At 53.9% G+C, this 11,836-nt stretch overlaps 1 long non-coding RNA gene across 1 annotated transcript in view; it reads left to right on the top strand.

Annotated features, from left to right (window-relative positions):
• LOC114487112 (uncharacterized) overlaps positions 1-7,918 on the top strand; it is a 10,448-nt gene extending 2,530 nt beyond the window's left edge. Inside the window, exons 2-3 of the long non-coding RNA XR_003681834.1 lie at positions 7,080-7,217; positions 7,622-7,918. This is a non-coding gene — a long non-coding RNA (uncharacterized lncRNA). The remainder of the gene's footprint in view (positions 1-7,079; positions 7,218-7,621) is intronic.
• Positions 7,919-11,836: the final 3,918 nt, after the last annotated feature.

Genomic DNA, 11,836 nt, shown 5'->3' on the forward strand with positions numbered 1-11,836 from the left:
CCGGCATGTGGGACCTTCCCGGACCGGGGCACGAACCCGTGTCCCCTGCATCGGCAGGCGGACTCTCAACCACTGCGCCACCAGGGAAGCCCGATCTTCAGTAATCTTACCGTTACCTTTAGAAGCAGATTCTGACCAATCTGTACTTCCTTTAACATGAGACTTTCACCCTGAACACTCACTGGCCTTCAAGTTTTGAGAATTTTAGTTCTTCGTTGGGTTAGCCAAAATGGTCTCTGGCAATTTGAGCTTTGATCCAAGGTAGGATTCAGGGAATCTAACGTTGGCAAGAGGTTGAATATTTGAGATTCTGTTAAAGTTTAAACTTTGTGTCAGATCAACCTGATGCTGGATTTTGTTTGTAAATAATTATTTCAGCCAAATACTGTCACCAGTTAGCAAAAAGCCCAGGCCTTCAGGAAGTACTAATCCTATCCTGTCCACCAGAGCCTGGTGACCCTGCGCAAGTTGTTTTAAGGCTTTCCTTTCAGTTTCTGAGTAAAACATAACTCTTTATGTCTTTTATTTCTTTTTGGAATTCAATGTGGATTAACAAGTGAATAACATGTGTAGAGGATCGCAGGGTTTTAAGTGCTTTGTTAAAGCTGATTTGAATGTGTTAGAGGGCAGGCATGAAGGCCAGTTGTAGATGGCGAAGGAGCGTCTGGAAACCACGCCTCCTGATTCCCAAGGCTGTTCTCCTGGCGGGAACTTTGGTCAGGACCAAAAGGTAGAAAAAAGTGGGGTCAGGTGAAGCCCTTTTTCTTTTCTTTTCTTTTTTTAGATTTATGTGGGGTAGGGGCAGACTGGCCTCTTCATCGGAAAACTTTCCTCTGCCTTAGTGCCAAGAGAAATGCAGCGCACAGCTTCAGAGGACACAGAGCATGCCTGCCTGCTCCTGGCTGAGGGTTCAAACACAGCGAACGGACCTGGGAAAAATTTCTGACAGTAAATGGTGTCAAAGCAGTAGGTCCGATTGTTAGAGCGACCTATGAGGTTGTTCCTGACATAGCAAATGGCGCCACCATTTACAGAGGAGGAGAACAGCTTAGTTTGTGGAACGCCTTGCCCGTGGTCAGTCAGTTGGCATTCGAACCTGCTTTATTCTAAGGACTTAATCCTGAAACATGACCTCGTGTTTTCCCACTCGGCAGCGTTGCTTTCTAGTGTATTTCTTTGGATATCATTGGGGAAGGCCAGGGTTATTAGCTCTTTTTTCGCATAGGCGTCTAGTTTCAGAACAGCTCAAATGCATTTCTGCTATTTGGATGCCCCTACAGCTGGCCTACTGAAGGTGAGAGGGATGGAAATCTGCAAAGACTCTAGAGGAAATGAATGTGTGTTTATTAGTGCCGGGGGGGGGGTTCAGGCTCTGGCCTACTGAAGGTGAGAGGGATGGAAATCTGCAAAGACTCTAGAGGAAATGAATGTGTGTTTATTAGTGCCGGGGGGGTTCAGGCTCTGGCTAGTTTAGGTGAACTGATCCATTCACACCCAATTCTCTTAACAATTGGTGTGTCTAAAATTAGGATTTTTTAAAAAAAATGTTAATTTTCTATATTAAGATGATTTCTTATAAATATTATTCTTTTTTAGCCAATTGAGACAGAATAGTACCTAGAAGAAGTGCTAAAAATTTTTAAACTGCTCCAGAGTAGAATAAAAACATCAAAAGTGACCTTAGAGCTTGCTCAGGAGGTGCTGTAACTACTGTATCATATCTGAAGATACTCATTCAATAAGTTGTTGTTAAAAACATAAAAATAAGGCAGATGTGCCCTTAGAGGAATTAAATAAAAACCATACTTAATGTTAAAAAAAAAGAGGTAAGAATACAAATTGATATCTGAAAACAAATTTTTTGTAGGGAGGGCTTTGTCCATTATATTGTATATAAAATGCCATGACTGTCATATGTATTATTTACAATGTGGATTGTGGGTGAATATGTCATTTGGCAAATTCGTTATTAGGTGAGTTGATTTTAGGCACATTTGATGCTATCTAGAATATGTTGATTTTTTGCTGGTTATAATAGGAATACATATTCATTGTAATACTTGAAAAATGCAAAAAACTATAAGGAAGAAAATGAAAAATATCCATAACCCTGCCTCTTAAAGTTAGTTTTTAAGATCTCTTTATGTATGTTCTTTGTCTCTCATGCCCTTTTTGTTTTTTTTAACACGATACTAGCTAAGCAATTTTATATCATAAGCATTTTCCCTACAAATTGTCGTGGCTGTTGAGTAGGTGTAGTGAGGAACCCAAGAATACCTTGTGTCCTAATGAACCACCCTTTGGAGTGTGGCCTTGGAGAAACGTGGTGGTGTCTGGACCCAGGAGGGGTAGATGAGAAGGGAACAGGCAGTGTGGTGGTCAAAGACTCCCTGAAGTTCTTTTTTTAAAAATAAATGTACGTATGTATGTATGTATGTATGTTTGGCTGCATTGGGTCTCGTTGCTGCGTGCAGGCTTTCTCTACTCGCGGCGAGCGGGGGCTACTCTTTGTTGGGGCACGCGGGCTTCTCGTTGCGGCGTCTTCTCTTGTGGAGCACGGGCTGTAGGCACGTGGGCTCGGTAGTTGTGGCTCGTGGGCTCTAGAGCGCAGCAGGCTCAGTAGTCGCGCACGGGCTTAGTTGCTCCTCAGCATGTGGGGTCTTCGCAGACCAGGGCTGGAACCCGTGTCCCCTGCATTGGCAGGCGGACTCTTAACCACCGCGCCACCAGGGAAGTCCTCCCTGAAATTCTTCGGGAGAGGATAGAATTCTGGTGGTTCTCTGTGACGATTGGCTTTATGTTGAAATGAACACCCCCATCAGATGGTTAGAACAAACAAGTTCAGAAAGTCTTAAATTAGCCAGGTCTTTCCCCCCGATTCCACCCGCCTCTTATTTTTATGGTGCAGTAGTGTAATTCTGATGGATACAGTTCTGCCTCGGAGTGTTCATTCACTTAACAAATGGTCACTGATCCTACCTGCCAGGTGCTGTCGCAGTGAGAGCGAATCAGGCAAGCAGGGCACGGGGGCTGAGACTGAGCGTTACTAGCATTGTGCTGGGCACTTGGTGTCACCACCCTTAGCCGCAGTGACAACTCCATGTGGCAGTTAACAAGCAGTGCAGTCAGTAATGGGTTGAACCTGTCTGTTTCCAAAGCCCAGTCCCTTTCTGTTTTGAGACACTGGCTCATTCATTCACCAGTTGTGTAGAGGCCTTGGGTGTCCACGGTCAACGCAACTGGCAATAGCCGCTGTCCTTAGGAAAGCTTATAGTTCACAGGGAGTAAGGATGGCCCACAAAACAAATGAATTACAGGTCACTAGAAGGCTCTGAAGAAAAAGAACCCACTGCTTCCAAAAGGGCAGGAGCTCTCTTTCATAGCAGACAAGCTTCCAGTGAGGCAGCAGCAGCCAGGTGCACAGTGAGAGGGGGCAACGCTTCGCTGAAGCAACGAGGAGTTCGGTGACTCATTGGAACAGGAAGGTGCCGGAGTGTGTGAAGTTGGATGCACAGGAGCGGGGGCTGAGAGAGAAGTGCCCAGGTGTGTCACGGTATGATAACAGAGGGCCAGGAGGAGTGGGCGGGGGCAGGGGACAGCATTCCAGGCGGAGGCACAGACGGGAAGGCACGGCAGGGTTAGTGTGTGGCGTGGCTGGGAAGCAGTCGTGGTAGGGTAACTAACCATAAAGAGACGGCGCGCCTCTATTGTGAACATGACCGTGACATGGTCCAAGCTCTTAGTGGGTTACCGTGGGGATGGGCGGGGCGGGGGGGGGTGCGTGGAGCACAAACCGAATGCAAAAGGCGGGGTTCAGTCCCTCAGCCTTGCACCAGACCCTGCTTCCAGACCACTCGCTCTGTGCTTGCGATGTGCTTAGGGTCTGCGGGAGGCCAGGAGAAATCGTCCTTTGCCAGTGCCCAGCCCGCCCTGGGACATCTCGGACCCTCTCGCTGTCATGCCCTCGCCCTTGGTCCTCATTTCATTCCGGATCCAGGTTGGAGCCCTTCATCTTGCTCTTGTTCACCCATGGTCTGTGACAGCTACTCAGTACTCTCAGGTGTCCCCTGCCCTCTTCCTCCCTGATCCGGGGGTTTGGGGACAGACCACCCTGCCCTGTAAGATGGAATAACACCAACCTTCTTGAGTGCCAGGCTTGCGGTAGGTGCTCTGTGGACCCCACCTCATAGCATCCTTCCAACCCCACGAAGGAGATCTTCCAAATCCCGTGGTCCTGACTGAAAACGTGGTTCGTTCCGTGCGCTGGGTCACCCCGTCCAGCGCGGCCACCCTGCCCCTTGCCTTGGCCACTTGGCTACGACACCCAGGTCTGTGCTAGTAGCACTTCTCTCAGGGCTGCTGTGGTCCCTGAAGCAAGTTCACGGCGCTTGAGGTACGTCACCGAGGCCAGCCGAGGCCGTGAGCGGTGTGCCCTTGCCCTTCCGACACTTGTGTGGGTGCCGTGACGGGACCTGGGAAGACAGGGGCCCACGTCTCTGCAGGGTCCTCCCCCAGAAAGCCTTTTAGTCCCTGACATCTGTCACTGGGGGGGCTGAGCTTCGCTAAGCCGAATGTCTGTGAGTCTTCATTAAGGCTAGAAACGGCTCTGCGTATGTTCGTTGATAACGCAGCCACCCCTGCTTGCCTTCGCTGCCACCCCCGGCCACGACCCGCGGCCAGCGTGCGGCCCGGGCTCGCGGCTCCTCCGTCTTCCTGCTGCGCTGCTGGCTGACCTCGGGGCTGCAGCGCCCATCCACCCAGCAGTCAGCGGTCAAGGCTCGATCGCTCTCAGTGCCCCCAAGTCGTGGAGGGAAGGTGGGAGGCATTGCTCTCACCGCTGACGGGAGAGGCTACAGTCTGACCAAAGGGCACCCCAGTCCCAAGGCACCTCGTGACCCAAGCGGGAGGGAGACACTGGAGAAGACAGCCCAACAGGATTTGGGGCAGTGCCGTCTTCCTGCCGCGGCCGTCTGTCTGCTGCAGCTAATTACAGCTCCGCTGAAGGCGGAGGGGAGGGTACGCAGCCAGCAAGAAACACCTCTCAGCTGGGCGGGGCGCCGAGGGGGAGGCAGGGAGAGGAGAAATGAGGACAGACCTTTGGGAACCTTTGCCAGAAGGAGGCCAGGGGCGTGTGGCCCGAGGCGTGACGCACACCTCACGGCCCCTGCTCCGTGACCCCTGGACAGCCTCTCGCCCTGAACCTCGGTTCCAAAACCCAGGCCCCTCGGCAGCACAGCTTGAGGCCCCGACCCGCATCTCTGACTGGGGACCTGAGGGCCCGGGTGTGTGAGCAGCTCCCCCGGGGTCTGTGAGGCTCTTCCGGAGCAGCCTGGCCTGGCACAGCCGGTGACGCGGGACCACAGCCAGCCACGTGCCGCTCGCGCTGCCCTGCCATCTTCTCACGCCGGCGATGCTCTGCAGCTGGCGCCTGCACGGGAGGGGGCGGGGTCCCTTCCCTGGACACCTGGAGCTGCAGCTCCCCGGGGGGAGAAGCCGTGAGCCAGATGTGAGGAGGGCGCTGACTATGCAGCCGGCTGGGGCAGGTGCTGGCGCGAGCTCTGGGTGGGGCAGGTGAGGGCGGTAGAGCAGGCCTCCTCCTGACCGGCCACTCCATCCCCTTTGGGCTTGTCTGGCTTTCACTCCTGCGGGTTGTGGCTTAGATATCATCTTCTCTGAGAAGTCTTTGGCTCCCTCAGCCTGGGTTAGACCCCTCCTCTCCTGAAGCGCTCTGTGGCTACATCGCTTAGCATCTGCCTTATTGCCTTTTCACCCCACCTGGGAACCGAGCTCTGTGAAAGCTGGGGCCGTGTCTTGACACACACCTAGAGCCACAGCCCACGACATGCGGTAGACGCTTGCCAGTATAAGTCCAGGGAATGAAGGATTGACCAATTCCTGCTCCGAGGAGCTCTGATGTCCCGGGGGTGGGGTGAGGGAGCGTACACCAGCTAACCTTTATTAAGACTTGATGTAGTAGGTGCTATGCTATGCTAAATGCCCTACATGGACTATCTCATTGAATCAACAATCCTTTAAGCAGATAAATGTTATGGTTCCCATTTTACAGCTGATGAAACTGAGGCCCAGAGCAGTTACCTACTTGTCCAGGGTCCCGCAGCTTCTAGACGATGGAGCCGATTGCTATGACAGGAATGTTTAGGGCGATGGATTGGAGGACAGGGGCCCCCGACTGTGTACCAGGTCCCATCTGGCACTCTCTGCATCTCTCACTCAGTTCTCAAAACAGCCCTGTGGGAGTAGCGTTCTTGCCTGGAACCTAAGAATTCAGAGATTCAGTGACTTGTTCAAGGGCACCAGCCAGAAAGCAGTCGTGTGGGAATTCAAACCCTCTGAGCAGCCGTGAGCAGACACTGAAGGGAGGACCCTGATGGCCAAGGGGGTTCCTCAAGGCCGGAGCTGTTTCTGCCTGTGGTCTCTCCCCCGTACTGGGAAGAGACTCTGACATGACAAATCTCGTTGGCATTTACTGAATAAACCATGACAGGGAGCCCAGCTAATGGGGGTGTGGTTGGAACTAGAAGGTCCTTATAGATCTTATAGGGGTCACTGTCAAACCCTTTCCTTGGATTAGGACCAATTGCTGGTTACCCGGAGCCTTCCAGGTCATCACCTCCCTGGCCACGGCAGGTTTTGCAGAGTAAAATGACAGGGGCTAAGCGGATTCCTGAGGAGGGCCAGAGAAAATGTAGCATAGCTCTGGACCAGTGCTGGTAAAGGAACTCAAGCTGTAACTTAAGTGATTTCCAAAGACCCCAATCTTGGCTTATGAGTCATTGTAATAAAAAAATGAATATGACATCACTGCCCTAATCGCCATTTCTTTAAATGGATGCTAGGAGCATTCAAGAGAGAGCAAGGCCAGATTCACATTCAGCCTTAGCTGTCTGTCCTTCCGAGGAGCACAGGCCGATTTTAGAGTAACTCCCGCAATCACCACAAAACGAGTTGGCATAAAAAAAGGGAAGACTCAGGAAGGAGGGCGGGCGATCTAGGCTACAAGTGAAAGCCTATTTATCTGGTCGTCTGGCTAGCTGACACTCTGTTCCCCTGGAACTCAGCCCTGAATCTCTGAACCGGAAGGCGGAAAAGGCTTCTGAGCTCTGGGAAGAACGTCACACACCCGTCACCGAGGCTGCGCCCTGCCTCTTCAGGTGCCTAGCAAGGCTCTTCGTGGCTACCTCGCGGATCATTCATGGGTACGAATTCGTGGATATGCTTGTATATCTGTTTTCACAGCTCGAACCAGATTATCCTAGATGCCGTTAACTTCAGCAGGCTTCCTGTATCCCCGGTTAAATGTCACCTACCTGATCCCCTGTACTCCTCACAAAGAGCTTGTGAAGTAGGCCCTGTTAACTGCATTTTCCAGATTAGGAGACTAGTTCAGATAAGAGGTGTCCAGCTTGTAAGATGCCTAAGTCTGGCATAGACAGCTGATTTGCTAAGCGATTGGCTAATTGTGCCGGGGGAGGGAAGGAAGGCTGCCTTTTAGCCTCAGTTGACTTTTTAAGAAATGCACACTTTGAACCATTGGGGCCGCGTCTTTTCTGAGTGTTTTGAGGGACATACCTTTGTCTTACCTTATTCCTCTCCCATTCAGCTCCTTGAGATCAGGAAGGTATGACAATGAAAGACAAGGTTTTACTTTTGGAAGACATTTCGGTTCTACTGGATCAACCCAATATACACTGAAAAATGTCAAGTCACGAGACCGAGCCTGACTTAATCTTTCTTGTAAATACATATATAAATGCTGAGAGGTATGGAGTGAAGGAAGGATTCCTGGAAGGTGTGCAATTGGAATCTGACTTTGAAGATTAACACCCCAGAGAACGTTTTATCAAGAAATCCAAACTGAGACACAGTCTCTCCCTCCCTCTATACAGACTGGTGAGGTTTTTACATTTCTCCCAGAAAACCCCAAAAAAGGGGTTTTGGGAAGGGGAGTCAAGAGTGGGCTCAGAGTGAAGTGAAAAAAACGTACAAGTTGGAGGATACGTTCGAACCGCACCCTCTGATGCGACGTCGACCCAGGGGACTCCTGCGAGCAGGCTGGTGGTCCATAGATGATGGTCCGTGCGTACCTCATACGACTTTTTCCGAGGCCGCAGACAGCCCCATACTTTAAGTTCTTATTACGGTTCGCTTTTTCTTGTTTGCTAAGTGTTCTGCCTAGGAGCTGGGCTTTTTATTCTCAACAGTATGTACTCATCTTGAAGGCAAGGATCATACCTTCAGCTTTGTCCTTCTCTGCACAGCGCTTAGCAGAATATTAGCATGGCCTGGATAGGACTGACCTTCGAAGGATCTCCTGGATCTTCTTTATCTATAGGAACAAAAATTAAACACAACTGTATTTGCATATTAACCAAAAAAAGAAAAATCACAACCGGCTGTGTGTCTCTCAGAAAATTATTTCTTTTCTCTGGGCCTCAATTTTTCCATCAATAAAGTGAGGCCAGTTGACAAGGGGGTTCCTGGAGGTGCTTCCAGCTGCAAGCTCCTTTGGGTTCTAAGTCTCCAGTTTGATCAAGAATGTTTTTCCCCCCTGAAATCTGTGATTTGACAAAGACTTGGTCTCTCCTGCCGTTTCAGTGGCCTCTGACCCTCCTGGCTCTAGCCTGCCAGCCTGACGCCCCCTGGCATGCCCCACCCACCTCTCTTTGTTTGCTGGCTCTGCAAGAGAAGCCCAGCCCCTCCTGGCTTCTCAGGGAGAGTCCTGATGAATACAGATACTGCCTTTTTTGCATATTAGCACTGGTGCCAGTCTGAACCCAGCTGTGTGCAACGTAAGGTGAAATATAGATTCCCTGGCCCGGCCTCGGCTTCTCCACGCGGCTAATGGAAAGCTTTCCGAGTGGGCCCACGTTGCATATGCATAAGCTCTCCTTTGGCTAGGGGCTGGGCGGAGGGTGATTTCACTCTCTGTTCCACTGTGTGTCTTTGTGCTTCTTTGGGTTTCCTTCAAGATGAGCAGGCCATCTGGGCTACACAGCTATTTGAAGTGGCTTGACTGGGGTCTTGAGATCTCTGGGACTTGAGTCTTGAACTGGGACCCACCCTCCTGCCCACCCACTCAGCATGGCAGCAAGAGCCTATATTTGTCAGCAGCAACCTGAGGGAACCGAGGGTCCCCTTCACCTCCTGCAGGGTAAAGATCAAGCTCCTTTCCTGGCATTGGAGGCCCTACCCCGGCTGCTCCCAGGCTCCCTGTCACCCCTGCCCTCCAGCCTCCAGACTTACCTGCCAGCTCTGAACCAGGCCAGGCCTCCTCTTGCCTTGGAGCCTTTGCGCTGGCTGTTCCTTCTGCCCTCTCCCTGGCACTCCTGCAGGGCCCGGGGCAGAGGAGGATGCAGAGTCCATCCAGTCCGTGCTCCTAGAGCCCAGTGGTCTGCCTCTGGCACACGCCTGCACTTGGGACTCATACCTGTCCCCACTGGCCCCTGGGCCCTCCTTGGCCCCGGCGCAGAGCCTGCACACAGTACAGAAGGCCCAGGGCTGATGCCCTTTTAACCTCCTTTATCAAAAATGCAGTTTGAAAACCTTGCTGATTTTTGCCACAGAAGTATTTTGCAGAGACCCAGACTGGGAAGAAAAGCCAATCTGAGGGGATTGTTTTGGTACCTTTAATGGGAATCAGCTACATGGAGAGAGTGCTGGTTGGTGCAGGGTTGGCACTGTAGAGGCTCCTGGAGAGGAAGCCCCTCAGATCCCGCTGCGGGGATGGAGAGGAAGCTGGGCTGCCTGTCTGCCCGGGCCGGCTTGGTCACATGACCGAGGGGTGCGCGTGGTGGGTGGCCACCCTCTCCTCCCTGCCCTCCTCGTGCCCCTGCCAGCTCTCTCCTGGGCGCCCACTCCCTCCTGTCACTCCTCAATTCGGGTAGCCGGAAGGGACAGCAGAGGGGCTCAATGGAGTTTATATAGCTTCCCCTGTATATATTTAGAGATAAGTTCATTTAGGGATTAGGGGCTGCTTCTTGTCTATGCATCATTAGGCACACCACATCTGCTACTGAGCTAGCAATCAGCAGAATATTGAGCAAAGTTATAAAGAAATCTTCTTGTCGGTTCATTTTCATTCCCACCTCCCTGAGTCCTGGCTCTCAGACTTTGGTGAGCTAGCTAACGGGAGGAAGCAGGCCTGGTGCTGTGGAAACCAGCCTCAGGACCCAGCACTGAAGTCAGAGAAGAGCTCAGCTTTGACCTGCTGCCCTCACACCGTGTGCGCGTGCGCGTGTGCGTGTGTCTGCGCGCGCGCGCGCGCACGCATGCGGGTGTGAACGCGGAGGGTGGACTGTGGCGGAGAGGGAGCCGTCTCTGGAAAAGCTGAGTTGCATTTCCCCGTGATGGCCATGCCAGGAAGGGGCCCGTGGCAGTCCTGGGTGACCGTGATCAAGCTGCTTCCGCTCTGTGGTCCTGTCTCCTCATCTGTAAAATGAGGGCATTGGACTCGGTCGTCTCCCTCGCTGAGTGGGGTCAGAGAGGACCAGGGAGCGGGTGAGGAAGTGCTGCACAGCCCCGCCTCCTCCCAGCAAGGACCCCCTGGGCTTGTCTGGCCCAAGTTGGTGGCCGGACGGCTGCTCCGTGGGGCCCTGGTCAGGGGGAGAGCAGCCCAGCCAGGTCCTTGGTTCTGGAGGCTCCCAGCTGCAGACCGGGGGCAGCAGGTGGGTCCCCCACCTCTCTGGATCCTTCATCAGGCCCAGAGGGCTGAGTCGCCTGGCCCCCTCCCTGGGGACCCCTGGCCCCCCTGGCCCCTTCGGCCCCAGGTGGGCGATGGGGTGGAGCCCGGAGGCCCAGCCCCTCCCGGGCGGCTGTCCCGCGGCCTGACATGTGGCGGGTTAGACTGCAGGTGTCACTGTTAGCCCTGAAATGGGAGCTCGGCTCGCGGGCCCCAGGCCGGCCCACAAAGGAGCCTGCCCTCTCCGGCCAGCGGGCTGGGCCCGGAAGCGCGCGGCGCCCGTGCTCCCCCGGCGCCCTGTCCCCGGCCGCGCCCCTGGGCGAAGCGGAGGCACGACCGATCCCGCACAGTCCGGGCCCCGCGGAGGCGCCGCGCCCACGCGGCGAGCCCACGGCTCCGAGCGCCCGCGGCGAGGAGGAGGGCGCAGAGCTCGGTGCTCGTGGGCCCAGCCCTTGGCCTCGGCGACATCGCAGGAAGGAGGGGGGCGCGGCGGGGGGCCGCCGAGGACCGGCCGGGACGCTGATTCGAGAGGGGGTGCCGGGCGGGACCAGCGCTCGGTCCGCGGGAGGCCGCACGCGGCCGCGTCCATGCGGTCGGCGCGGATGGTCGGGGTCGCCTCGGGGGTCGCAGCCACGCGACCGGCGCGGACGGGGCCGGGGTCGCCTTGGAGGCCAAGCGCCTTTCCCTTCGCCGAGGAAGCGGCAAGGGAGGAGAGACCCAGAGAGCGACGGGGTGTTCAGGCTTGGCTCCTTGTCCCCAAGTGGTGGCATCCGCCCCTCGTCAGATACTGCCAACAAGTTAATGGATCAGGATGAAAAAGACCCCCTTTTAAAAGTCCAGTTTTCAAAAACAGCCCGCTGGGTGCTGTTTTTCCAGGGACTTTTAACTCAGAAACCACGGCGCCCTGGTCATCCTGTCCTGCACTGGCTGAGAAATACCAGCCACCACCGTGCACGGTCGGGTACCCAGGCGCGGCCAGAGAATCCCACCCTGACTTCTCACAGGGGGGCTGGTTGAACCCCCACATCCCTCCCCATTTGTTTTGCTCCCCTTCCTTTTATTTATTTATTTTTTTTTTTTTGCGGTACGCGGGCCTCTCACTGTTGTGGTCTCTCCTGCTGCGGAGCACAGGCTCCC

Source organism: Physeter macrocephalus, chromosome 11 (genome assembly GCF_002837175.3).
Source record: "Physeter macrocephalus isolate SW-GA chromosome 11, ASM283717v5, whole genome shotgun sequence".
NCBI lineage: Eukaryota > Metazoa > Chordata > Mammalia > Artiodactyla > Physeteridae > Physeter > Physeter macrocephalus.